Below are 26,419 nucleotides of genomic sequence, written 5' to 3'. Positions count from 1 at the left end.
ATTGTAGGTAAGGGAGACGAAAAGAAAGTAGGAGAGTGGTTATTTAAAAACATGAGGCTTCAGGGTGCTTGGCAGAGACAATGTTGTTATGTGAAGGGAAATTTATCTTGCTACAGGGAAACCTATGTCCAATTGTAGGTAAAGATTGAATTTTATGAAAAATTTTAAAAAAAGCAGAAAATTTGAAGTTGTTGGATTTCCATTTTCTTTTATTTACTTGCATGCCTTCATTAGTGTTTTTCTTCTATTACATATATTACATCTATTACATAGGCCTATATCTGGTACACTAGATCAAATTTTCAGAAACCTGTGTGTTACTGTATAAAAAGGAGGGTACCAGTTAGATATAGTGAAAACACATTTAACTCCGAATAATTTACATTTGTACTTACCTTATATGCATAGCGGAACATTTTTCAACTTGGGATTATGTTTTTTTTTCACTGAAAAAAGTGTAATTTTTCAGATTACAAGTATTTATTGGTCGTTGCTAATTCGCTTTCGTTACACACAATATGGCGGGCAAATCTTGACTCACGTTGTCTATCGTCAGCTGATATGCAGTGTTTCCAAACTTATGAACCGAAAAATGCCGCACAAACTATTCACAAAAGGTTTTTAAGCGAAAATTGATCCACAAACCATTCATGGAAGGTTAAGTTAGGTTCAGTTAGATTAGGCAAAAATAGAAAATTAAATTGGGGGAAAAAACCACTCACACGTCATCTTGTAAAACTACAGTGTGGTTGCTACACTAACACTTATTAACCGAAAAAAGATAGTTTTTAGGCTAACACTGATCCACAAACCATTCACAGAAGGTTAGGTTAGGTTCAGTTCGGTTAGGCAAAAATAGAAAATTAAATTGGAAAAAAAAAACTCGCTCATACGTCATCTTGTAAAACGACTGCGTGGTTGCTACACTGACAGGGGGTTACATATTCGAATGCACGGAACATTTGATTCACGTAGTCGACGGTAATGGTGGCACGAGCTATCGTGCAACCGAGATACATTAATGTCGAAAATGACATTATTTACCGGCCGAATAAGTTGCACGAATTGAAAGAACACTATTCCCAGCTTCCAAAAGTCCACAGGAACTCAATTCCGTAAGTACTTTCCCATCATTTCTCCTGTAAATTTGAAGAATTCTGTTTTCACTATATCTAACTGTTACCAAAAGCAGAATTTATACTAGCATTAACATGAACTCATTTCCTAAGGTATATATTTTGGTCCTTTTCATCATGGACGTAATGGCATTTTAACTTTGTGTTCTGTAATTTATCATCAAATTCTAAACAGGGTCATTCCATGTGAAAATGCTTAAAGAACTAAACCTGACCCACCTAACTACGAAAGTATGAGTGCAAAATGTGCAATTTTTTCAACACCTTTAAATTGCAGTATTTTGGCAATCATGGCACCTGTAGAAGCTTATTGAACAAAATCTTCGGTAAATTTCTCGTATCGGACAAACGGATTTCTTCAAATTTACAGGAGAAATTACTTACCGAATGCAGTTTCTTTAGACTTGTGGAAGTTCGGGGAAGTGTTTTCTCGCATCGTTCATTGAATTTTGCCGGTAAATCATCTATTTTTCGATATAAATGTGTGACCGATGCACGAAAGCTCTTGCATCCATTTACTTCCAGGTGAATGTAGCCTGTGTCTGATGACGTAATCCCGGTCAGTGTTTCCAAACACGTGTTTTTGTAACTGAAGAAGGTACGTTTCCGCAAATGGTTTGTGGGGCTATGTGTCAATGGTTCATGGGGCTATGTGTCAATGGTTCGTGGGGCTATGCGTCAATGGTTCGTGGGGCTATGCGAGAATGGTGTGTGGGGCTATGCATATTTTTTTCGAAACCAATTTTTAACTATTGTAACCTATAGTGACCCTACCTAACCTAACCTTCCCGGAAATGGTTCGTGGGGCTATGTATGAATGGTTCGTGGGGCTATGCGTCAATGGTTTGTGGGGCTACGTAGGTATTGTTGGGTGCAGTGGGGTGGAAACACTGCATGCCGAGTACAGTAGTGAAGCTGTGACCGCCATTTTGCTTGTTACCGAAGGCAAAAAGAAACGAAGAAAACTTACTCGATATGTCGCAAATAGAGATTATTTCCATGAAATAAGCGAAATGCCACCTTCAGCAATGTTTCTCAATGCAGAATACGTAAGTACGAATATTCAAATTAAATGAACTAGCAATGTCAGCCGTTTGTCCGATATGAGAAATTTACCAAATCTTCAAACATTTTGATACACTAATGACTGGTGTCAAGCACATGGGGCCGTTTACCCACCATACCCCTCCTGAATTACATTGACATTTATATTAATCGACAGATTTTGATGTTTTGCATAATATAAAATTAGTTGCAGCGTGCGGAAAACACAAATAACTGAGATATTCGATCATAAAGTATGACCAGCAAAAGCAAAAACCTGACATTTTGGAGTGCTTCCGCCGCTTGTTATTATTAAAACCCTTTGTATGCACACTCAAATAGCAAAAGAACAAGTCGATAATAACTATTGGTACCAAACCTAACCTAACTATGTAAAATTATACTTGCTGTTGTAGAATGTCGTTTTGGGTGCTAGATTCAATTGCACAAAACTTTCAGGCTCTTATTGGTAAAGAAACACTTTATTTCACAGTGGCACATTTTCGCGAGCTAAAATCAACTGAAAACGTTCACAAACAACAAAATATTCATATACCATGCAAAACCTTTCACATTCTATAGAGGGTGTACACAAGGTCAAGGGTGCCAAACTCCACAGTATGTGTTAACAGACGTAAATCGAAATCGAACCATGTAAAAATTACGTACGTAGCATGATGAAATCGCAATAAAACAAAAGGAACTTGGGCCCCAAAATCACTATAAATTGGGTATTTATGAAAAAATGTGGGGGTTATACGGATATATCACTGCCTCACATAACACACTCATATCAACATGTTTCAAGAAGCTTGCACTAAAATATCATTAACTATTTAATGTAAAAAAAAACAGTGCATTAATTACAACCCCTCACAGAAGAGGTTTATTGAGAAATATTAATCTGGCTAGGTCTAACATTGCATTTAGAGGGGTGTAGGGGTAAATTTACAGCCAAAGTAACTGTAAATTGGGCATTTGTGAAAAAATGTGGGGTTTGTGCTGATAAATCACTGCCTCGCAGTACATACCCATATTAACATGTTGCATATTGCTGGAATCTTGCACTAAACGATCATTACGCCAATGCTAAGGTTTCTCTTACAGACATTTCTTTCGTCACAGCTCCTCTTCCATTTTTCAGTATCATAATTTTATACTCTAGTTATTGCATTATTGATTCAACTGTCTTGTCTACTCACTTTCGGCGAGTTTGTATCTTGCAGTTTTCAATATAATTTTATACTCCAGTTATTGCATTATTATCATTATTGATTCAACTGTCTACTAACTTTCGGGAGTTTGTAAAAGGATTTCACCTGAAAATGATATCAATCCGACAAATTATTCACACACTTCTTTATAATTAACATATATTCAATTGATATACAGAATAAGACAACAACAAACAACACGCTTCGTTATCTGATCTTCATTTGTTTACATGACGATTGCGCGAGGCCCCTTAATTAGGATTTCATCATCACTTCCGGTGCTAGTCCTGTCCTATGTGGAAAAAGAAATTTCGCATCCGCTGTCCCTTTCCTCTGCATCCGCTCCTTTGCCCAGGTCCAGGCACTCCATTCTCCTTCGGTTGGGCTGAAGGTTGTCGGTTTTTCGAGAGACGCCCCCTCAATACTAGGACCACGCGACAGAACACATGGTCCCCGTTGCCGGGAGAACCACTTTAGCGCCCATGTGCCTGCCTATACCCTTCAGGACGTTTTCCGACTCGGGGTAATTATCATCCGCACGTAGAAGGAGGACAAAACTCTATCTCGGGCTACCCTGTGGCCGAGTGGTTAGCACATCGCGCTACGACGCCAAGGGTCCCGGGTTCGAATCCCGGTCGGGCTTGGTTGTTTGTGAATGTCCATTCATTAATTTCATCATCTCATCACTCATCCCCATCTTCGCAAATTAGCCAACAGGCACAAAACGCGAAGTAAAATAAACTAAATCAAATCAAAAATCTATCTCGGGCTGAGCTTGGACCCGTTTCTTTCCCTAAGGAACATCGGAGGTTTGGGCTTATTTTGGTCCTGAAAAGAACCTCAATAGCCGCTGAGCGACGTGTGCTTTCTGCCCTAAGAAGGACACTTAGTGACAATTTCGATGGACAAATCGTTCTTTCATCGGAGTTTCTCATTGACTTTGGTAATCCTTAGAAGGAAAATCCGCAGTAATGGAATTTTTGGGTTCCAAGCTTGAGCAACCGAAGAGCCGACATCCGGGACAGACTGGAGCTTCGGAGTTATCTCGTCCGGCAGGCGAACGAGAACGTACGTCCGGGGTACGTAATTTTGAATTTGGCTGTGTGCTTCGTTGTCACCGTTAGGATCCACAAACGCCTCCCCCCCCCCCTTCCAGCCAAAAAGTTTAGACAAGGGGCCGCCGAAGTTCCACGATGCTCGACTGCCGCCTCCCATCCTGGAATCTCGGTGTTCTCGCTGCCTGCAGGTCTGGTACTGGATTCAGTCATGTTCTCTATGCATTGCTGCAACTGCCAAAGGTTTCTTCCCCAATTTAGATAGAGAGCATGTCCAACGCTGGCGCTCGGAGCCACCAGTCTTTTGAATTGTACCTCGACTGCAGCTCCAAATACGATCAGTAGATAGAACTGAGAACACGTTGTCTCCCTAGCGTTTTAAACACCTGTTTATAACCATAGAAATCACATAGCATTTTCAAATGTTCGTACACTTACATTTCCACACATTAGAAGAACTTTAACCGACAACTTGCTGACCCATAACGCATATTTAACCCGTGTTGCTGGCTTTCTATCTCCGCGATTCAAAAGAAATGAGCAACGAGTGTGTATATCACGTGACTAGTCACCAAGCATCTGCAGGGACGTCGGAACTTATTTCGAAGTGGGGGGGGGGCAAGTTCTTAAATCCAACCAATTTTTACAATCTATTTTCCTACATATATATATATATATATACACACATACATACATACATACATACATACATACATACATACATACATAGCACACACACATTCATACATATGTACATTGATACATAGGCGATCGGAGATGAACTCCCTACCAAGACTAGAACCCATAAAACTTTCTTAAAATCTCAAAATCTTTGCTAAAAGCTGAAGCTGTAAAAGGGGCATTCAGCACACGTACGGCCAACACATAACCCCACAGAGAATTATAATGGCTGTGGAACCAGGCGCCAGATTCTTCTTGGGAAAAGTAAGCCGTAATTTTTCCTTGTAGGGCGGTCAAGTAACCTTTGAACTTTCCTTTGGGCGTCCTACAGATATCACCTGGTTCAACAGCAGGTGAAAGAACTTGCCAGTGAGAAGTACTGTAATATTCCAATTTATACTGTAGCATTACTCTCGATTATCGTATTAAATAAAGAAAGAAATTTTAGGGGGATATCCGGTGCAAAGAAAAGTATTACATAAATACGTCTTGAAGTCTTATGCTTGTGAATTATGTTGATTATCTCGAGATATCGTTGTGGGGATGTTATCAAGTTTTCGGGGCTGATGATAAGAATGGAAGTAGTGTAAGTGTATTGTTTCTACGCAATACTTTGTAGGTATGCATTTGTAGCCTCTGTTTTTTACCAATCGAATATCAGTTTTTGACATATTTTGACAATTTTTTGTCGATGTTTTTGCGTTTAGCGATGTTTTAGTAAAATTTCCCTTTTTTTCCCACTCATACTTGGTAGGTATGCATTTGTAGCCTCTTTTTTTTATCAATTGAATATCAGTTTTTGACATATTTTGACAATTTTTTGTCGATGTTTTAGCGTTTAGCGATGTTTTAGTAAAATTTCCCTTTTTTCCCACTCACACTTGGTAGGTATATCACGATCTTACGTGATATAAATTAACCTATCCTTATTTTTTTTATTACGTGCTAAACTACACGAGAGCCTCTACATGCTTTGACCTACTTTAGAGTAGACCCAAATGGAGAGTTCACCAACCGAAAGTGAGGCTCGGTGAGGCTCGCCTTAATGGTTTTCTCTTGTAAGGCATAAGCCCCATTTTCTCGCAGTGTTGCCAACACCTCACTCGATCACGATCTTACGTGATATAACTTAACCTATCTTACGATTTTTTTTACGATCTTCAGTGATATAACTTAACCTATCATTTATTCTTTTTATTTGCACACCGAACTGTAGTAGACCCAAATGGAGAGAGTTCACCAACCGAAAGTGGGGCTCGGTGGGGCTCGACTTAATGGTTTGCTCTTGTAAGACACAAGCCTTATTTTCTCGCAGTGTTGCCAACATCTTACTCGATCACGATCTTACGTGATATAACTTAACCTATCTTACGATTTTTTTTTACGATCTTCAGTGACCTATCATTTTTTTTAATTTGCACACCGAACTAACTTACATTATATTTTATATAACCTTGTTGATTTTTTTTTAGTATGTGGCAATTTTTTTTAGGAATATTTTTTAAAACTGCTCCGTGACCCTCTCGTTCTTCACGTCGTGGACGAAGGACTTCTCTGCGACCCGGATGACGCTGCATAGAGTATCGGCAGGCAGCGCGTCGTGGAACTCGCAGACGATCTTGATGTTGGTTCGATCGTTGACCACAACCTGCTTCCGCTTCGTGGTATTGATGACGGACATCGGTCTGTGGGTTTTGAATTCGCTGGGCGTGTAGTACATGTCCACGTTTCCCTCGGTCACGCGCTTGTAAGCCGTGTAAGCTTCGTAAAGTTTGAGGTAATCGTCTTTGGTCATGTCGAGGTTGTAATTTTCGCGCGGGAACACTTCGTTCCTACCATTCTTGAGATAAACGTTCTTGATCTTGCAGTCGTCGAACTTGCTGGAATCTTTTACCTGATTCTTGTCCCTCTCGGTCTGAAAAAGTACAATGACGAAATCTGGCATGTCGAACTGTATGTTGTTGAACTGAGTCGTCACGTCGAATTCCATGTGACTTCCCGACGCTAATTTTGGCACGCACTGGTAACCGTGAAAGTGAATCGGCACCTGCGGACTCTTCAAAATCTCCGCTTTGTACTTGAGGGCGTAGTTCGTTTCGTATTCCACCACCGGCATTCTCAACTCCATGCTCCGGATGACGCACTTGGCTGCTTCGGGTAATGTGTTGGGCAGCGGCGTGGTGCCGTCCGGACCCAAAGTAGCGTATCGCATCAGTGCGTCGTTGTCGTTGGCCGCTCTTCGAAATGTGATTCTCAGTCCTCCCTTCCACATGATCTCCTTGTAGTCCGAGAAGAATCCCGGAAGCAGACGCATGGGAAAGAGCAGCGTGTGACTTCTCGTCGATATTTTCGTTCCCGCTTCGAACCCTCCCGCCTGATAGTATGCCGCGTCCGTTTTGGATAATTTCAATGTTCCCACTGCCGTCGACGTGATGCCTGGGTAATCGATTCTGTCGATGACGGTGTTGTGTTTCCTCACCTCCACCTGCGAGAACAGGTGAGGCACGAAGTTGTCCACGAGTATCAAATTTGCTGCTGCTGGGGGAAACGCGTCTCCGCTTTCTTTCTTCACCACGTCAAATTGAAGGTAAAGGTCCGCTCTGTGAGGATGAACGAACCCGTCCCCTACGTCCACGTCGTATTCGATCTCCCGGTTCGCTTCGTTCAAATTGGCGAACGTGCGACGGTTCGGAGGGAAAGATTGCAATTCGTAACTTTCGATTTGCTCCATTTTCACTATGTGTGTTATTTATTATACGTTGATCTCCAGGATGGCAGTGGTCGTTGCACCTGCGAAATCCACCACGTCTCCTTTCTCGTTCGTCACCACCAACTCTATGTTGTCTATGCGGTTGCGACATACTGGAAAATAGATCGGCGAAGAGGGTGTGTAGATGATCGGTTCCATGAATTCGGAACTGGGTTTGAACGTGGCGATGATTCCCGTCTGCTTGTGACTTCCCAGCAATCCGTCCGAGGATTTCGTGATCATTCCTTCCGCCACGTTGCAGTGAACGTTCAGAGTTTCGATGGCCAAGAATTTAGGAATATTGACTGCTACGTGTTTGATGCCAGCTTCGAGTTTTGTGTTGTTCTCGAAACCTAAAAGTTCTCCTATGGTGCCCAGGTCCACCGTCTCCGTAGCGGATACGATTTCCACTCTGTGCGTGACCGAATTTTGAGAAAGGTACGTGCCTTTGGGTAATTGAGCTTGCAAAGTAGAAAGATTGTATTGGCCTGGCGTGACGACGATATGTTCGCTTCCGACGCTAATTTTGTTGTTGTGCTGCGTGACGTTAGGTATGAGGTACATGCTGTAGAATGCACGCAGAGCTACGGATTTAGGATAGACGATGTCGTCGTGCAGCGTGAGTTTCAAGATCGAAGATTCGCTCGTGAGATGGAACACGCCCATCGTGATGCTGTTTCAGGTTCCACAATGCTTTCTGGAAATCTTCCACCTGTGGCTTATTTATTTTAGAGAGAAACGCGAGCATGGAGAGACAGAGATGACCGCAGTTCTCGTCTCCGAAATTTTGAATGCGTTCGTCGTTGTAGTATATAGAGGTTTTGTTCGTTTTCAGATAATGAACTAAATTTGTAGGTGGAACACCTCCGAAAGAATCGAAAACGAATGCTTTATCATTTTTGTGGTAACATATCCAATGCGTGCCTGGATTTTCTTGACTGTCCAAGTTGACTACTCCACATTCTCTTCTTTTGAAGAGAATGTGGAGGTAATGAGTCGGACATGAAAACGCCTCTGAAGTGTTTGATTTGTAACGGTTTGATCAGAGATTCAATGTCTCGGTTGGTGAGTGCTGTTTCTTTTTTTTAAACTTCCTCATCACGCCCTTCCCCTTCTTCTCCATGGCCAGATTGTGACGTTTCTGTTCTTCCAATTCCGCCTTGTTCTTCTTCGAGTCGATGACTGTTTTCGCGATGGCGGCGCTTCCGCCGGCCAAACTTCCAACGGCCCCCAATGCTGCCAGGATGGCTGGGATGCTGAATATGAAACCTCCGATCTTTTGCTGTTTCCGCGAACGCTGCAACCGTCTCAATTGAGGTGTGCTGAGCAGCAATTTCATTCCATGTCCTTTCGTCAAGCAAGAACGTTTCTTCTCGCGTTGTTTCTTGGTGAGTAAGCCATCCAGGGCACCTAGATTTTTTAGATTGGAGTATGGTATTTGGTACACGACACCCTTGGGCTTCATTTTTTTTGATGCTATATGTTATCTGGGAAAGAGAACAACTTTTTTTTTTCCGTTAGGTTTACGATGTGTGTTATTTATATCGTCTCACTCAGAATAGGTGGCGATGTGTTATTTATATATATGTATTCTGGGAAAGAAAAAAAGTTTTTGCTGCGCCTAATGCTATCATGTGGTTTACAAGATCAACAGTTTCAATGTTCGACGCGTACCAGTCTTCGGTAAATCTTCTTCTCCCCTGCCTCCACTCGTGCAGCTCGTCTAACCTATCGTCAATTTTTTTGCTTGCGGCTCGAAAGAGAGTCTCTGCGGATCGGAACATTTTTTTCATTCCGCTTATTTCTCGGAGGTGATCCATGAAAATCATTTTGCACGGTGAACGAAATTCTGGCGTTACTTAACACAAGTCTATGAGTTTAGTTACATCCCCGTCGAACGTGAACGTAAATATTTTGTGCAACACTTCGGGAGGAAATTGAGTTATACAAGTTGTCATTTTTTTCATGGTATGTTATTATATATATATATTCTGGGGGTGGGTGTCCGTGATTAAACAAATTCTATTACGTGCTTCGTTTTCTTGCCAAGAAGTTCCTTTGTCCCCTTGTACACGATTTGAGTTTTGTTCTCGATTAAAATAGCTAGCTTCTCGTCGGATAACATGTTAGCGTATCGATCTGGTAAAAATAGACTGTATTGTCCGTTGAGCAACAGACGCACCTTGGGACCATACTGGGTAGAAACAATTGAACCGGAAGTTATCGTGTAAGGTTTGTCCACTTCCAATTCCTGAATTTTTACATATTCGACTGATGAATTTAGCATTTGTTTTAATGCTTGGGCGTCTAGTGATTGTTTTCTCATTTTTTTTATATGACAAACACAACTGGAGTTCTTTGTCACGTAGTGTTATTTATATACCGAAGAAAATTTTTTTCACGGTTCGAGAATTTTTTTCATTTCTACACACCCCATCCAAATTTTTGTTTCGTGTTCATGGCGATGGTGGTGCCCAATGCTGCAACTCTTTCTCCCAAAGAAGCGTCTCTGCTGACGAATCTTTCGAAAGCGGCATGCTCCAATTTCTTGTCTGCTTCGTGACGTGCATCCAGATCGGTGCGAGTGTTGTTGTAAGCGATGTCGTGATCTTTGCATGCAGCGTCCAACGGTTCATCGTTCACGATGAAGTTGGAAAGTTTCGTGCTGATCATGTCCACGATGCCAACCTTCTCGTTGTAGAAATTTCGATTGCCTGCATTCTCTTCGCCGGCTATCACCAACAATCGGTCCACGAGCTTCCTCACGTCGTCCACCCAAACGAATTCTTTGGGTAACGTGTTGTAGCGTTTGACGCCGCTGCCTGTTTTGACCTGGTTCTAAATCGGTTTGATGAGATTCCTGTACTTCTCACCGCTGCTCGATTTCACCCTATTCTGCGAGGCATCGTTGTTTTGGTACAAGGCATCCGTCATGATCATAATTTCCTTGTAACTCTGGTAATCTTCCTCGGTGTAATCTTTAGGATATTTTTTGGCAACGAGTTCCCACAGTCCCACCGTACCCGGATACCTGGTCCAACTATCCTTCTCGCCTAAATTAACTTTAATGTCGTTGCCTTCGAAGGTCACCTTCGATTTTCCAATCTTCCAAAACACACCGCCTTCGTTGGTTTCCATGCTCGGATACAATCCGAACACTTCATCCTTGTCGAATTTCCCCGTGCTCAGGTAGTCTCGTGCCAAAGGTCCCAACTCGATCTTATCCGAAGACGTGCTACCTATGACTTGACGTCGTGCCGGTACGTCCTTCAGTTCGAACGGCGTCGAAGGAATGCTCGACATGGGCGTGGGTACAGCGTAACTTTTAGCTGCAAGTGGTACGAGTTCCTTGATCAAATTTTTATTTTGTTCCGTGACACTTTTAATTTCTTTACCTAGACCGCTGATGGCGTCGATCACAGGTTGATCCTGACGTTTCTTCTCTTCGTAGGATCCGCGATTCTCGGATTTCCAACCTTTGAACCGTTTCACGAGGTATTCCCGCAACTTGAGATTGTCCTCTTCTTGAAATTGACGTTTTGACATTTTTCTATATACGTTGAAACGTTTCTGAAACGTCGAATTCTCAGCCTATACGTTCGGTTCTCGTAGTTTTCTGCTGTCACCCGCTTGAGACTATCCACTTTTTCTAACACTCACTTTTTGTTGTAATGGTTATTTTATATATGCTTGTCAGACGTTTGAAAAAAAAAAGAACGTTTTTTCAAATTTTATTTTTTAGATTCTCGACCTTTAATTTTTTTTGGATTTTTTTCTTCTTGTTGCAAATCTGAAATTGTCCTCTTGTTAGCCTTTGAGACGTCTAGATAAACGTTTATTTTATTCCTATATTTTTCATGGTTTGCTTTTCGAGTCATGTCAATGGTCACGAATCCGAAATCGTCACTGTTCCAACAGTGGGACCAGAATTTAGAAAATAGATTGTAATTTATGTCAGCCCCTACGTAATCATCGTGTGCGTGTTTTAAATTGGTGTGGTCTTGTCGAAACAAGCAAATAAAATTAGCATTATCGCGTAGCAGTTGTTTCGGAACCTTGGAAAAAGTTTGTGCCAGGTAGAAACAATCTAATCCTTTGTGACGTCCTCGAGTGAAAAAATTACGAATCTCGTTTTGATTTTCCAAGATCATGTCGTCGAACACCACAACGGAATTCTCGAGACAATCGTCCAGTGGAATGATTTCAGATGCGAAAGTTGCAATGCCCAGACCCTCGTACAGTTTCATAAGTTGCTGGTATTTCGGTTGTTCGAGACTTTTCGAAAATACGTAGAGGTGTCTGTTTTCCCAGTCTAACCAATTGGGTGCGAGGATAAAATTATCATTGAGCAGTGTCGTCTTTCCGCACCCCGAAGGTCCTACGATCAGACATCGTATGCTGTCGGGGAGCAATTCGCCGTTCCTTTTTTTCGTTCGATTTTCCGAATCAGGTAAACGTTTCACGACGTTCCACGTACTCATAGAATCACTTCGTTCGAATCGATCCAACTTGTTCCCGGAAGTCCCAGCCATTTCACCAAAAGTTTGTCACCTCTCTTACGCAAAACTTTTTCGATAAGGTACGTGTCGGGGTATTTAGTTTTAGAAAGTTCCTCCTCGTAGAAGCGCCCCAATAAAATTTCACCGCCACTGTCCTTTATTATATACGTGTGACGGTTCCCGGGTAAAACTCGAACCACGGTAAAAAGTTCCGTGCTCCAGTTTCGTGTGAAACCCCTGTCGAACGTTCGCTGGTCTCCAATTTTGTATTTAGCTCTTTTTGTCGTGGGTGTGTACTTTGGACAGTAAACGGTAGAAATTAATCGCTGCTCGTCGGACTTGGTAACGTCAGCTGGCTTCATGCCTATCGTTCTGTGCCGGGTGTGATTATAGTCGTTAACGAGTTCCGGAAGAATGGTGACCCACTTGTAGCTTCCCTGAAGCGTAAAGCGTGAACACATGGGCGATTTCAGAGTGCGATTAAATCTTTCCACGATGCTGGCTTTGACGTCACTGAAGGTCGAGTAATGTCGAACGTCGTGTTTCCGAATAAACTTTTGGAATACGGCATTGTAGAATTCCTTCCCTTTGTCCGTGTGCAGAAACCGAGGTCGTCTGCCGCTTTCGCGAAAAATTGTCTTGAATGCTTCCGTGACGCATGTCCCCGTTTTCGTCTTCAAAGGCAGAGCCCATGCGAATTTCGAAAATGTGTCTATGACGGTGAGGAGGTACTTGTTGCCCTTGTTCAATTTATGTACGTTTTTTAACTTGCCGCTACTCATCTCGACGAGGTCACTTTCCCAGAGGTCGTCGATGCCCTTGGTTACCACCGCTAAACGTTCGTAGTTGCGGCGTGCAGGTTTATGCAATTCTTCGACGATGGCTTGCCTAGACATTTTTTTTTAGAGATTACGTTTGAAGAGAAGCACCAGCGTGATGGGATTCAAAGAGGGTGGCACCTCGCTCGTGTTTTGAATGATCAGCTTATCGCCGGCACTCACGTCGAACACGGTAAGATCTTCGTCTTCGTGTATTTCATATATGTTGCGCGTTTCGTTCCAACGTGCCAGAGGAATGTTTCCTGCTTTCTGGACACCACGATTCGATATCAAGGTCATGGTGGGAACGCTAGCTTTTCTGCCGTGAGACCAGTACGAAAATTTGTTTATCTGAATCGTGCCATCGAGGAGAAACTTGTAGTACGGATGATAAGGATGTAACATGTACAGTTTGTTACCTTCGACGAACGTGGAGATTCTCTGTTGATTGGGTACGCTGTTGATTTCGATGGCTTGCAAGGTGAACAATTTGGCGATTTTAGTGTCGACGCTGAGCAGATTACTGTGAACGTGTCCAAGTTTATTTTCGATGGGCAACAAATGCTCGACTATGGTATCCGTTACGGCAGAAAATGACGGTTTGATTTTCACTTCCACGTTCAACTGCTTGTAGTTTTCGTTCAGTTCTTGCAACTTGGCACCGAAAGAGGCCAGCGTCGATTCCTGCGTGGATTCCAGCACTCCAATTTGATCTCTGATGTTGACGACAATGTTCTGAAGGTTCTCAACTTGATTCAATTTCGAGCTTTTCTCGGTAAGATCGTTCACGATGCTTCGCATCTCGGTAAACTGCGTGTGAAGATCCGTGACGCTCTGCGAAGTGGGCAGCGTCGACACCAGCGAACTAATTTCGTCTCGAATCTGTTCCACGTTTGCCGTTTCCGTTTCTAGTCGTTTCAGCATTCGAGATATGTTCCTTTTCAAAGCGTGTAATTCTTTGGAGGTGGGGAGATTGGCCACCGTACTTTCGAGATCGCTCACTGAACTTTTGATGTCGCTCGAATCGGATAATGCCGTCACCGCCGTTTTCAATTTTTCCAAATCTTCGCTCGAAGGTACGCTCGTCCGTAACGATTCCAAGTCACCCTGTATGTTGTCCAGTACGTGATGAAAATGAGCAAGGTTCGATTCGACGTTCAAATTTTCTAAATATTCCATCTTCTGCTGAACCGTGCTTAACGTGTCTTGAATGCTCGTCAACGTGCTCGCTTCAGCGTGAATATTTTTAATTTCTTCGTTGATCAACTCCAGAGACGCCTGAAACGTAGCGATGGTGGTTTGAATGTGTTCGAAATCTTGATAAGCTTCCAATTGAATTTTTATGTTCGCGACGCTTTTACCGATGACCTGCAGTTCGTCTGACAATGGTAGGTTCGTCATGGTATCTTCCAAAGTCTGTAACTTGGATTTAATTTCTTCCAACGTGCTGGTGAATTCTTCTTGTAATTTGGAAACGACGACATGCAAGCGTTCTACATCGATATCATTCACGACGGTTTGAAGTTCAGAGAAATTCTTTTCGATTGCGGAAGTTCGTTCTTCGATTTCGAGTTTCAATTTTTCCAAATCTTCATTTTTCGATTGAAATTGCTGTAATTTGGCCAAATCATTTTGAAGCGAATCCACGCTCAACTGTATATTTTGAACGTTGTCGTAAGAAGGTACGTCAACATAATTTTTTATGAGCGTTTTCAGTTCGGAATCGATTTTCAGAATAGGATCGAGACATTGCGTTTGGAGCGTAGCGATCTCCGACTCTAAACTTTTGTTTAAGGTCTCCTGCAAAGCGATCAAATCGCTCCTCAACTTTTTAATTCGAATATCCAACATGAGAATCTCTTCTGCGTGGTCTACACGCTTGGTGTTGCCGAAAATGTCGTTAGGCATTTTGTTAACGGTTGTTTATAATAGGATAGGTGATTCGTAATTCTACGAAGAGAGGAATGAGTTTGTCGTAACCTCCGAGGAGTTCCACGTAAAGACAATCTCCTGCAGACACATCGTACGCCATGTTAGAAAGCACCTTGTCGTGCTTCATTCGAAAAATGTTCTTGCCGGTAGAAATTTTGATTTTTCGCCCTTCGTTCTCCGGATTCACGGTGATCCGAAGTTTCCCGTCGATCGGAATTTCGTAGAAATGTAAATTGTTATTGAAGACGTAAAAGGTTTTACCCACATCGTCATCCAATTTCGTCCAAATGCTGTTGAGGTGAATAATCAGTAGACCGTTGAGTTTAGTTAACACGGAAGGTAGATCTGTCGTGCGGTGTACAGTTTCCATGTTGGTTTGCTTTCGGAAACCAAAAAGATTCATTGTCCTTGCTAGTTACTTATTGTGTATGTGAGACAGTTAAAGTTTTTTTTTCTCATTTGCATTGCCTACAATTTTTACTAATTTCTAAACGATAGTGCCTCCAAGGCAACGTGTGGATTCCACAAGACAAAATACATCTTTTATCGTCATGCGGATCTAATGCTACTTTCCTAACTTTGTTTGTTGTAATCACGTGGTCTACACTTTGGATTCTTTGTTCTATACTTAGTATCGTCGATTGTGAGTAAAGGCAATCGATGTAATCGTGGAAGGTGAGTTTGTTCTCCACCGTATTCTTGCACACACCTTTTGCTTTCTTCGTGACGCTACTTTCTGTTCTCATGGCATACATTTTCGAACGCAAACCCGCGAACTCGACAATAATATCACCGTTACATTCATCTTTCAGTTTACCTAGGACTTTTTTGTTGAGGGAAGGAATCCCAAATCTGTTGGGTTGAGGATATGCAGAAGTATCGAAATACTCAAGCATGGAAGGATTTTTTATGTCTTCATAGAGGTTTGGTGTTTGTATGCTGTAAATGAAGCTGTCGGTGTCCGTGTACAAAAGTGATATCTTATCATTGAAGAAGGGTTTCATCACGTCATAATGAAATTCGAACATGTAAAGTTTCGACAAGTCGAGAACCGTTGCGCCAACGTAAATTGGTTTTCTGAATTTCATCAATTTTATATCTAGATTGAAAAGTGCCAAATTCTCATTGTAAATTTTTCTCGACTTGAATCTAGGATCGGCCACCCACTTCATGCATTTATTTTTATCTGAAACCAATTTCACGTCTACATGATTCCGCACGTTTTCCATCGTCTTGCCATACACCGCGTTATTCATCAATTTAAAAAAATCTTTGTCTAAATCGGAAGTGGCAACTGTCCTATGTTGCGTGTTTGTTTCAATGTACGGTTTGAGCCACTCGGAATGTTTAAACCTGAGGACTCTTCTAATATTCGCTACCTTAACACCCTTTCCGATCAAGAATCGGAGATTCGAGTAATGAACAACCTATCTCTTTTTCCCCTCTAGAGTCAATAAAAGCTTGCATTGATTAGAATGAGGCGAAGATTTGAACTCGGATGCCGGTGGTAAATCGCTGAACAGATCGTGTAAATGGTCGGGGAATTCGATATCCACCTCTGCGAAGAAGCCATACTCACTATCATCGAAATTTTCTACGTCTATTGATGCCCATTCGAATCCCCCGTAAGGAAGTTTCTGTACCATTGCATGTCCGTAGAGATTATTAACGTCGACGTAGAAGATGTAATTCGATGCTCGATTTGAATCATAATCTTCTTTCATGTGCACGTTGTTGGCTTTTGCATATCTCTGGACACATTGTACCATCCCGCCCCGAATCCCCCTCTCGATGAAAAGTAACATGTCCACGTCCGATATCAGTTCCAGCTTGACCTTTGTCTGGAATAACATTGCCGACCACGCTAATCCCGGTAGGCTGTAGAAATACGCTGCATCTAATTTATAAATATTCGTTGCCGTTTTCCTGAACGCTTGGAAAACATCCGCGAGTATCGTTACGTCTAATTTTAAGTAGGCATCGTGGTAGTCTCCGAGTGTCCTACATTCTAATTTCTCCCACTTGAGTTGCGCGTGTTGGTATTCTTCGTCCGTAATTCCTTTCTCTCTGAGTCTGCTGTAAAATTCTCTTGGAAGTGGGAGAGCGTCGTCATTAAATTTAGAATTATCACTAACATATTCGTAAGGATAAATCCCTTTACGTCTAACGAGTTCTATGTCTACGTTGGGAAAACTAGCATTTGTAATTTTGAATTGTTCGTCTAAAAGTTTGCTGGCAAGAGCGTCCAGGCTGGCAGAGAGAAATCTGTATGAATCCAGAAACCTCATCTCGATGGTATTTTTAGTCTCAGGAATCATAACTTTCTTACTTATAGAGATGTATCGTTCTTCGTTTTGAGCAAGAATATCTATTTTTTGAGTGTCGTATCCGAGTTTCCTAATTAAGGGATGAAAGTCGTAATTAGAACCATTGTGAAAGAATATGGGGACGAATTTTGGTTTTTGGATTTTGAGGTTGCATGCATTACAGATTCCGCTTATGAAGCGACCGTCCGTATGCGAATGGTGAAACACTTTACGATTGTCGTCTGTGAAGTGGTTATCGCACACAGGACACTTGACAGTGTCATAGTAATTTTGAAGTTCGATAACAGATAACAGAAGCATCGGTTTCGATGTTTGCAGCATGCATCCAATTTTCCCAACCTTCTCGATCATCTTTTCGAAGAAGCGTTCGATTGCATCGGGTCCTCGGTATACGTACGGTTCATCTATTTTATCCTGTCGCACGACAACGTAACCGAAACTGTTTGGTTCGTGAAGCTGGTAAGGTGTGGTGGAAGAAACTTCGGGATCCGGATCGCAGTATGAGAGTGGTTTGAGGAACTCCTCGAAATCAGCAACGATGATGGCCGGATGTTCCAACAACGCCTTGTGCATCCTAAATTCTTCCACTTCGTTCTTTTCGGGCATCAACATTCGAACCGGTCTGTTGTTGCCGCAATAAATTTTATGTTCGGCAAGTTTATCGATAGCAATCTGACGTCCGGTGTATTTTCGATAATCGGATTGTTGTCGATCGTTGAACGTGGTTAGACATCTCGGGCAAACTTCGATGTTGTTTGCATACTTGGTTGATTGACTTCTGACCAAGCGTGATAGTGAACGAATGAGACAGTAATGGTGAACACTGTCGTTTGAAATAAGAAGAAGATTAATCACACGAGCATCGTCATCGTCGACATCGCTTATCCTGACGGGATCCACGACATGTTTATCCAACGTATAGGAATACACGTTGATGATTAAGCGTTTTCCTTCTGCATCTCGTGCTTCGAATTTTGATATATCAGAAATGGTCTCCGGGTATTCGATGCCAGCCATTGCATTTTCCAGTTCAGGTTCATGTTGCTTGTAATGATAAACATGTTCTGGATGATTTGGCCAATGAATCGGGTGAAGTTCCGCCAACACACACCAAAGAAAACACTTGTTATCGCTGTTCTGTATATTTAACACAGCCCTCTTGTGTTGAATGTACGGTGGAAGAGGAACGTAGCTGGAAGCGCGAAGAGGCGAGAATCGGTTCACGTAAACGGTTAACGTGTGAGGACTACCACACAGAGACCATCCCGACCCTTTAGCCTCGAAATCGTCGTGTTTCTTAACCAGCTCATTTGAAAGATCGGAATAAAATTCGTCCAAATTATCGACGTCCACCAAATGAAGAGCCTGGTTTTTTGTTCGATGATAAAAGACTCTTGTTGTACCATCGACTTTTTCGTATTCGGAAAATAGATCAACGTATACTTTTATGGAATTATTTTCCAATTTATTTTTTAGAATATTTATCACGAATGTTCTCGTTTCACGCAAGAAACTAAGAATGTCGCAGCCTGGTTCCGAAGTAAAAGAGAAATCCTGAATATAACGGTTGAATGCAGATCTAATCGGTTTGCGTTCATTAGATAATTTAACTTGTTTGGAAGTGGAAGCTTCCGTTTCTGGATCATCGATTTTTCTTTTCAATGTTCCTCGTTCGATCGATGGTTTGCAAATTTTCAGGTGTTTACTTAAATTTGCAATGCTGATCATCTTTCCGCATCGAGCACAAGGCTTAGAAGGTAACGAACGATTAATTCTTGAACCTGTTTCGCTACATCTTGACCTGTGTACCGATAAATTGTTCCTTGAGATTAGCTTCCCACAAGTAACACATTCAGTTTTATTATTTTTAAGATTGAAACTGGTGGTGGATGCCATTGCTTTCTCCAAAATCACAGAAATCAAAAAGTCTAGTATATAGCGATACAATTTTATTTATATAGAATTTCTTGGGGGTGATTACAAAACTCAAAAAAAATTCAATCTATACTGTGTTATAGAATTTCAGGTATGTTATTTTATATAGAATTTCTTGGGTGCGAATACAAAAAACTCAAGAATTCAATCTATACTGTGAATACAATTTTCAGGTATGTTATTTTATATAGAATTTCTTGGGTGCGAATACAAAAAACTCAAGAATTCAATCTACTGTGAATACAATTTTCAGGTATGTTATTTTATATAGAATTTCTTGGATGCGAATACAAAACTCAAAAAATTCAATCTATACTGTGAATAGAATTTCAGGTATGTTATTTTATATAGAATTTCGCGGGGGTGATTACAAAACTCATCGTTACTTTTCTGTCGAGAACCATCCTACTGAAATCGCGCGACGTGGTCGAAAATTTCCCCTCGAACCCCAGCGACCGCGCATGATGTACATGGACACGGATTCGCTTTTCATCCTCATGCATAAACGCGATCAGGCTAACTTGATCGATTACCTGCACGAGCGGTTGGTTCCCGAACTGCGGGTGAAAATCGAATTCGTACTGAAAAACTTTTTCGCGTTGACCAAGAAAAAATACGTCGTGCAGCTGGCCGACAGCGTCGAGGTGCAATTTAAAGGGCTGAGGACCGCCATAGACGTGCGAGAGAGAAATTTTCTGATCACGATCTTGAAGAAAGCGTGGGGCGAATACTTCGACACGGGATATCGCACCACGGACTCGGTCGATCAGATCGTCACGAGCATCGTGTGGCCCACGGCGAAGGCTTACTTGGAGTTCGTGGAAAGGCACGCGACTCAATTCGATTTGGGGAGGAAGCTCGATCTGTCAGCTCCGCTGGCTAGTTTCAAAAGCGATTGCATCAACGCTCTGGCTTGGCGTCACGTTTTCGAGAAGGTTTTCGGAAAGGATCCGGCCATGTACCTGCGAACGATTTTTCCGAACACCGTCTGCGACAGCCACATTCTGAACGAATTCACGTGGACGACCCAGCATCGTTTCCACACGCATTACTTTCTCGGCTGGGGTCTGATCTATCGATTCTGCTGCATCATCCCAACGTTCTTCATCATACACTGCAACATCAATTACTTGGTGTTGCATTATACGGTTCTGGAAAACAAGTTGAACGTCCTGAAAGATTTATACCAGGACGTAACCGAAACTGACGCGTTCAAAACTCAATTTCTGCGCCTCCTGAGGACAGAAAAAAGAATATCGAATCAGTACAAAACCTTCGAACGGACGATCCTGCCCGATAATTTTCGTTTCCACCAGATTGTAGAGGGTAGCGAGCAGCAGCAGCACCACGTGTGGTCTTGGGCCACGTACATCGATTCTCTCAACCTGGACGCAAGCAAAGAACGCTACTTTCCTAAAAAGGATTCCGCATTCGTTCGGGAGCGTATCGAGCGCGTAAACTGGGTAAAGATTCCCGCACCGTGGGTCGACGTCGTGCGAACGCTTTTTTCTTATTTTCACATGAAAGATCGCAATTTCGGAGCCCGGCAATTTGGAACCGAAGCAAACACCGTGAAAGCGGTCGTTTCTCCGAAATTGGGATTCAGCTTGATCCTCGACCAGATCGACCAGCAAGAGAACGAAGCGTGCTTGCCCCATTTCATCCCAAGCATCCGCATTGAATTCTCCTGCTGCGACGTACCGGACTCGTGCTGCGAATTTTGCCACACGATGTGTTTCCTGCAAACACTGACCAACACAACCCCAACGCTCATTTCTTCGGATTTGAAAGTTATACTCGTAGGCGCCGAACCTTCCTCTTTGCAACCCATCACGAACTACAGAGTGTGTAAAAATGCCGTGCCTGGTTTAGATCGTCGTCCGATGTCGATGCTGCAAATTAAAAAAATGATAGGTCACTGAAGATCGTAAAAAAAAATCGTAAGATAGGTTAAGTTATATCACGTAAGATCGTGATCGAGTAAGATGTTGGCAACAGTGCGAGAAAATAAGGCTTGTGTCTTACAAGAGCAAACCATTAAGTCGAGCCCCACCGAGCCCCACTTTCGGTTGGTGAACTCTCTCCATTTGGGTCTACTACAGTTCGGTGTGCAAATAAAAAGAATAAATGATAGGTTAAGTTATATCACTGAAGATCGTAAAAAAAATCGTAAGATAGGTTAAGTTATATCACGTAAGATCGTGATCGAGTGAGGTGTTGGCAACACTGCGAGAAAATGGGGCTTATGCCTTACAAGAGAAAACCATTAAGGCGAGCCTCACCGAGCCTCACTTTCGGTTGGTGAACTCTCCATTTGGGTCTACTCTAAAGTAGGTCAAAGCATGTAGAGGCTCTCGTGTAGTTTAGCACGTAATAAAAAAATAAGGATAGGTTAAGTTATATCACGTAAGATCGTGATATACCTTCCAAGTGTGAGTGGGAAAAAAGAGAAATTTTACTAAAACATCGCTAAACGCTAAAACATCGACAAAAAATTGTCAAAATATGTCAAAAACTGATATTCAATTGATAAAAAAAGAGGCTACAAATGCATACCTACCAAGTATGAGTGGGAAAAAAAGGGAAATTTTACTAAAACATCGCTAAACGCAAAAACATCGACAAAAAATTGTCAAAATATGTCAAAAACTGATATTCGATTGGTAAAAAACAGAGGCTACAAATGCATACCTACAAAGTATTGCGTAGAAACAATACACTTACACTACTAATGGAGCTAGCTCTCAATAGCCTATTTATTTAGCCTGGTCGACATCCAGGGAAAATTTTTGTCGCATTTTTATTTCTTGAGTTCATCGCGATATTGACAATGAATAATGATTAGATTAAGTAGATAACGCTACAACAACAATAACACACTCATGCGTGACCAGGATCCGAACCTGAAACCTCCCCTCCCTGATTTCAAAATATCAGATGCAAGCGCAAGGGAAGTCAAATTTTTGCTTGGAGGCATTTTAATGCATGTTCCTTACAAGCACTTTGCTATGTGCACAGGCCATTTAAATGTTCAAATCATTTATAAAAAAGGATGCATTTTCAAAGCTCGAAAATCATGAGGGCTATACTGTTTGAACTTAAGGAACTTTCTTATCGACACTACTTAAAATCAAGAAATGTGAAGTGGAATTACTGTTATGTATTTTTTACGAATCATAAACGCAAGAACTAAAATTTTTAAAAAAATGTCTGGTTTCAGTTTTGCATTGATATTCCATGTATAAGAGGGGATAATGTAACTGGGAGGCATGTGAATAGCATTTTACCTTGTAGGTATTGTATATGCTTCCATGAGTGGCAGGTTATAAGATTCCATGTGGATACAATCGTTCTAAATTGCTGCCGATGGCTGTCGGCTGATTAAAGATGCCAGACTGTTCAGTTATATTTTACTTTGATGTTGCACCTTTAATAATTAATAGACAGGGACATTTCTCTCCTGTTTCATTGCCGGTTTTTCAACTGTGAAGACTCCAGTAGTAATTAACCTGGTAGTTTAATGAACTTTCGTTCGCAAAAGAGAAATTTGCGTGTGATATTTAGGAATATAGCATACATAACAAATCATCTCCATTGCATCATAGGATTAAGCTCCGTTCTGAGTTCAGCACCCGAAACACCAGATCGTCCTTACATAGAGACCTAGTAATCCCCAAACCCAACAAAAGCAAATTTGGTCAGAAGTCTTTCTCGTGCTTAGTAGCGGTAACCTGGAATTCACTCCCGACGAAGATCAAACTCAGTGCTTACCCCCCCCCCCTCCCCACCATCCCCCACCCACACACATATATTTTAAAATTTTCATCCCTGTACTTCGAACAGCAATTCCATACACACTCATATCCAAACCCACACACCTTTACACTTTCTTTTCTTCTAAATGTGTATAACTCTCAAACTTTCTTTATTTCATTGTTACTATAGAACACAATATATACTAATGTAAATTCATCACATTTTCCTTAGATGTAGCTTTTGCATATTTTTTTTTACTATATAGGGCATCAAGTCATTATTTGTATTACTTTTGTTCAAAATGAAATGTTGTATGGCTTAATTGTAACCCTATGGAAATAATAAATAAATAAAATAAATAAATATAATATTGGAATCTCCACCCACAAAATAGTCTCGGTCGTCGCCTACCTCCTCGCTCCTTTTCTAGAGAGTTACTGCTTTTCGGTTGCCGTTGCGGTTAATCTGATTTTATAAATAAGTGACGCTAGAAAAAACCTTTTCGAAACTGTCATGGATTTTCAAGAATGTCACAGATATTGTCAATTGTAATCAACATTACATATTATTTGGAGCTGAGTGTATATATAGTTCCGAAGCGGGGAAATTGTCCCCTCTCCATAGGAATCGAACCCGGCTGCATTAACCACTACGCTATCGACAGTAAACAGCCAGTTTTTGTAATATTAAATTGTTCTCGGAACCGTCAATAAATTATTCCAAATAAGCAGCTAAAGGATGATACAATCCATTGAAAATACTAGTCTTAATTCTCTTTAAACGCTATGTTCCTTTTTTCAAAATTTCTAATAGCCACATGGTTCTTGAAAAGGCTGGTAAAGCAAATCTTAACTCCTTCCAGGGCCAGGCCTAGGTGGGGGCATACAATATACAACCAAAATATTTCAGAAGTCTGGAAAAGCCAAGATTTTTGTTGCTTAGTCTAAAGTACAGGCGTTCTATAAAATCACAGTGCTACTACCTAAGAGCAATAGGCAGAACATGTTGAAGGTTAAAACCAAGAATTATGTGAGCTTTTACATTTGTGTTTCTTTTCATGGTTCGATGTTCATTATATTTAATTACAAAACTCTCTGTGTTCAATATCAAACTATTGTTATACCTATGAATGTGGCAAATTTTAATCATATATATAATAACATTCTCTATCGTAATTGCTTTTGGTTTACTTTTCATTGAATTTTGATGCTGTGCTGAATTTATATTGTTTCATAATAAAATAAAATTTCCACTTCCTGGCTTCACTCTCTAATTAAACGAATATTGCATTTATTCTATTCTATATATTCTAGGGCTATTCACCGAATGTTTACATTTCTGTGCTTCCTTGTCGCGGGCGGGAACTTCACCCTTCCGGTTTCGATATGAATAACATGGAGCAAAGGCAGTGTCTTATAAAAAGCGACAATCATTGTGTGGCTTTTAGTTACAACACGAGGTTGTGAACAAATATTTTTTTCTCGGGTATCTGTGCTCAGTTTTCAGACAGATCCGATACGGAAAAATCAGAGGATTCAGGCATTAGAGCGAAAAGACTGGACACAAACATGAGGAAATAGGCTCTATAGTCGACACTACATCACCGGAGTAAATCAAAAGAATTTTTTTTACGTGTTTCGAAGATTATAATTGTCTAACGCACATGTGTTGACTAAATTTAAAAATTGGAACTGCTTATAATCATTCAGAATTCCAAAAATTATAATTTTATGTGAGGTCACATAATGTAAAGTTTATTAATAAAATTTTTACTAATATCTAAAGTCTTTTCTTGAACGACACTTGCAAAAGTTAATAATAAAATACAATAACTGTGCATTTCAGTATTGTAACTACAAAGTGTAAAAGAATTAATGGAAAATAGTTTTGTTGTTTTGTGATTACATAAGTCCATTAAACTATTGATAATATCTAGACAACAATGAAAGAAACCTACATGATAATTCACGTCAATGCTCTAGAAGGAATTCTAAGTTGATGTAATATTTCATATTTTGAAATATCCAAGAAGTTTTTTGAATGGCGAGGAAAATTTGAAATAAATTCGCTCATTTGCATGCCAAAGGTCCAGTCGAGCCTTCTCCCGCCAAAGAGATTGCGGGCACGAGGCATGCAGAGAGAGGGAGGCCAGGAATTCGTAAAAGGACATTTGGTTCCTCCACGGCACCTGTTTCGCAGAAATGTGTCAGGTAGTATCTATTATCTGAGTACACCGACCACTGATCCCCCGAGTATTGTTACAAGCGAGCGCACCTGTGGAACTGGAAACAGAAGTAGCAAATTCCTAGGGGGAAATGGGAGGGGGAGACAATTCACGTTCCACTTTATTTGAAGAGACCAAACTGCCATTCGTAATCTGCTTAGAGATCTGTCATAGTCACGTACTTCCTGTTCTTGCTGTTAGCAGAAACTTGAGTCCAGGTTCATTTAACGAGTGTAAAAATATTTTCTCAAAATTTCTTCAGAATCAAAAATAAGTTAGAAAAATATAGTCTAATTTTTTGAGGGCGCGACTGGGGGGGGGGTGCAAAAATACCATATTGCCTCCTCTCGTTGATGAGTGAGGGGGCATGTTGCCCCCTCCCCCTTGCCTCTCGGTTCCGACGTCCCTGAGCATCTGTGCTGAGAGCTGCGTACTTGTGTGCCTCTGTTCTTGGCGCTTTCGAACTGTACTAGGTGACTTCCGTCAAAACCACACTTCAAGTATGTACTTTGCAGCTTTCGGACAGAGCCATAGCAGCAGAATAGATAATTATGTTTTAGTTTTACCACGATTTGTTTTAGCTTATATGCATTCTTTTTCTGAACAGAATTGCGGCAAAAACCGAAATTGCATGCTAGAAAATGACTTTTAGTAACACTGACATCTGCGAGCCCCCTCGCCGCTCATCCCCTCAAAATACAAGTGCTATCCGAATCAACTTACCATATTTATCCTTGGTAGATCGTCAACAATAATAAAAGTAGTGTTTTTCCCACTGTAATAGTACTCCAAGATTCAATACGTTTGCGTGGCTTGCTACGTATTTCTGCAAAGTTATCTCGCCATAAAATTTAAGCGTCCTTAAGTACTTTTGTATTGCCGTCATATATGGGTGTTCCAACAGGTTTATTATCTCTTTTGAGTTCATATGTTTCATTGTCCTGAAATTACGTGTACACACGTATGAGTTCATAAAATGTGATGTACTTTTTTTTAGCTGTACCCTGTAAATTGATGGAAGGGAAAATAAAATGTTTACCTTGGGATAT

At 41.2% G+C, this 26,419-nt stretch overlaps 1 protein-coding gene across 1 annotated transcript in view; it reads right to left on the bottom strand.

Annotated features, from left to right (window-relative positions):
* Positions 1–26,175, bottom strand: part of LOC145991051 (hexosaminidase D-like) — a 108,145-nt gene extending 81,970 nt beyond the window's left edge. Inside the window, exon 1 of the mRNA XM_083126755.1 lies at positions 26,094–26,175. The gene's annotated coding sequence lies outside the window, so the exon portion shown is untranslated. The remainder of the gene's footprint in view (positions 1–26,093) is intronic.
* Positions 26,176–26,419: the final 244 nt, after the last annotated feature.

Source organism: Lepisma saccharinum, chromosome 8, assembly GCF_977018435.1.
Source record: "Lepisma saccharinum chromosome 8, izLepSacc3.1, whole genome shotgun sequence".
Taxonomy (NCBI): Eukaryota; Metazoa; Arthropoda; class Insecta; order Zygentoma; family Lepismatidae; genus Lepisma; species Lepisma saccharinum.
This window is presented reverse-complemented; position numbering and strand designations above follow the sequence as displayed.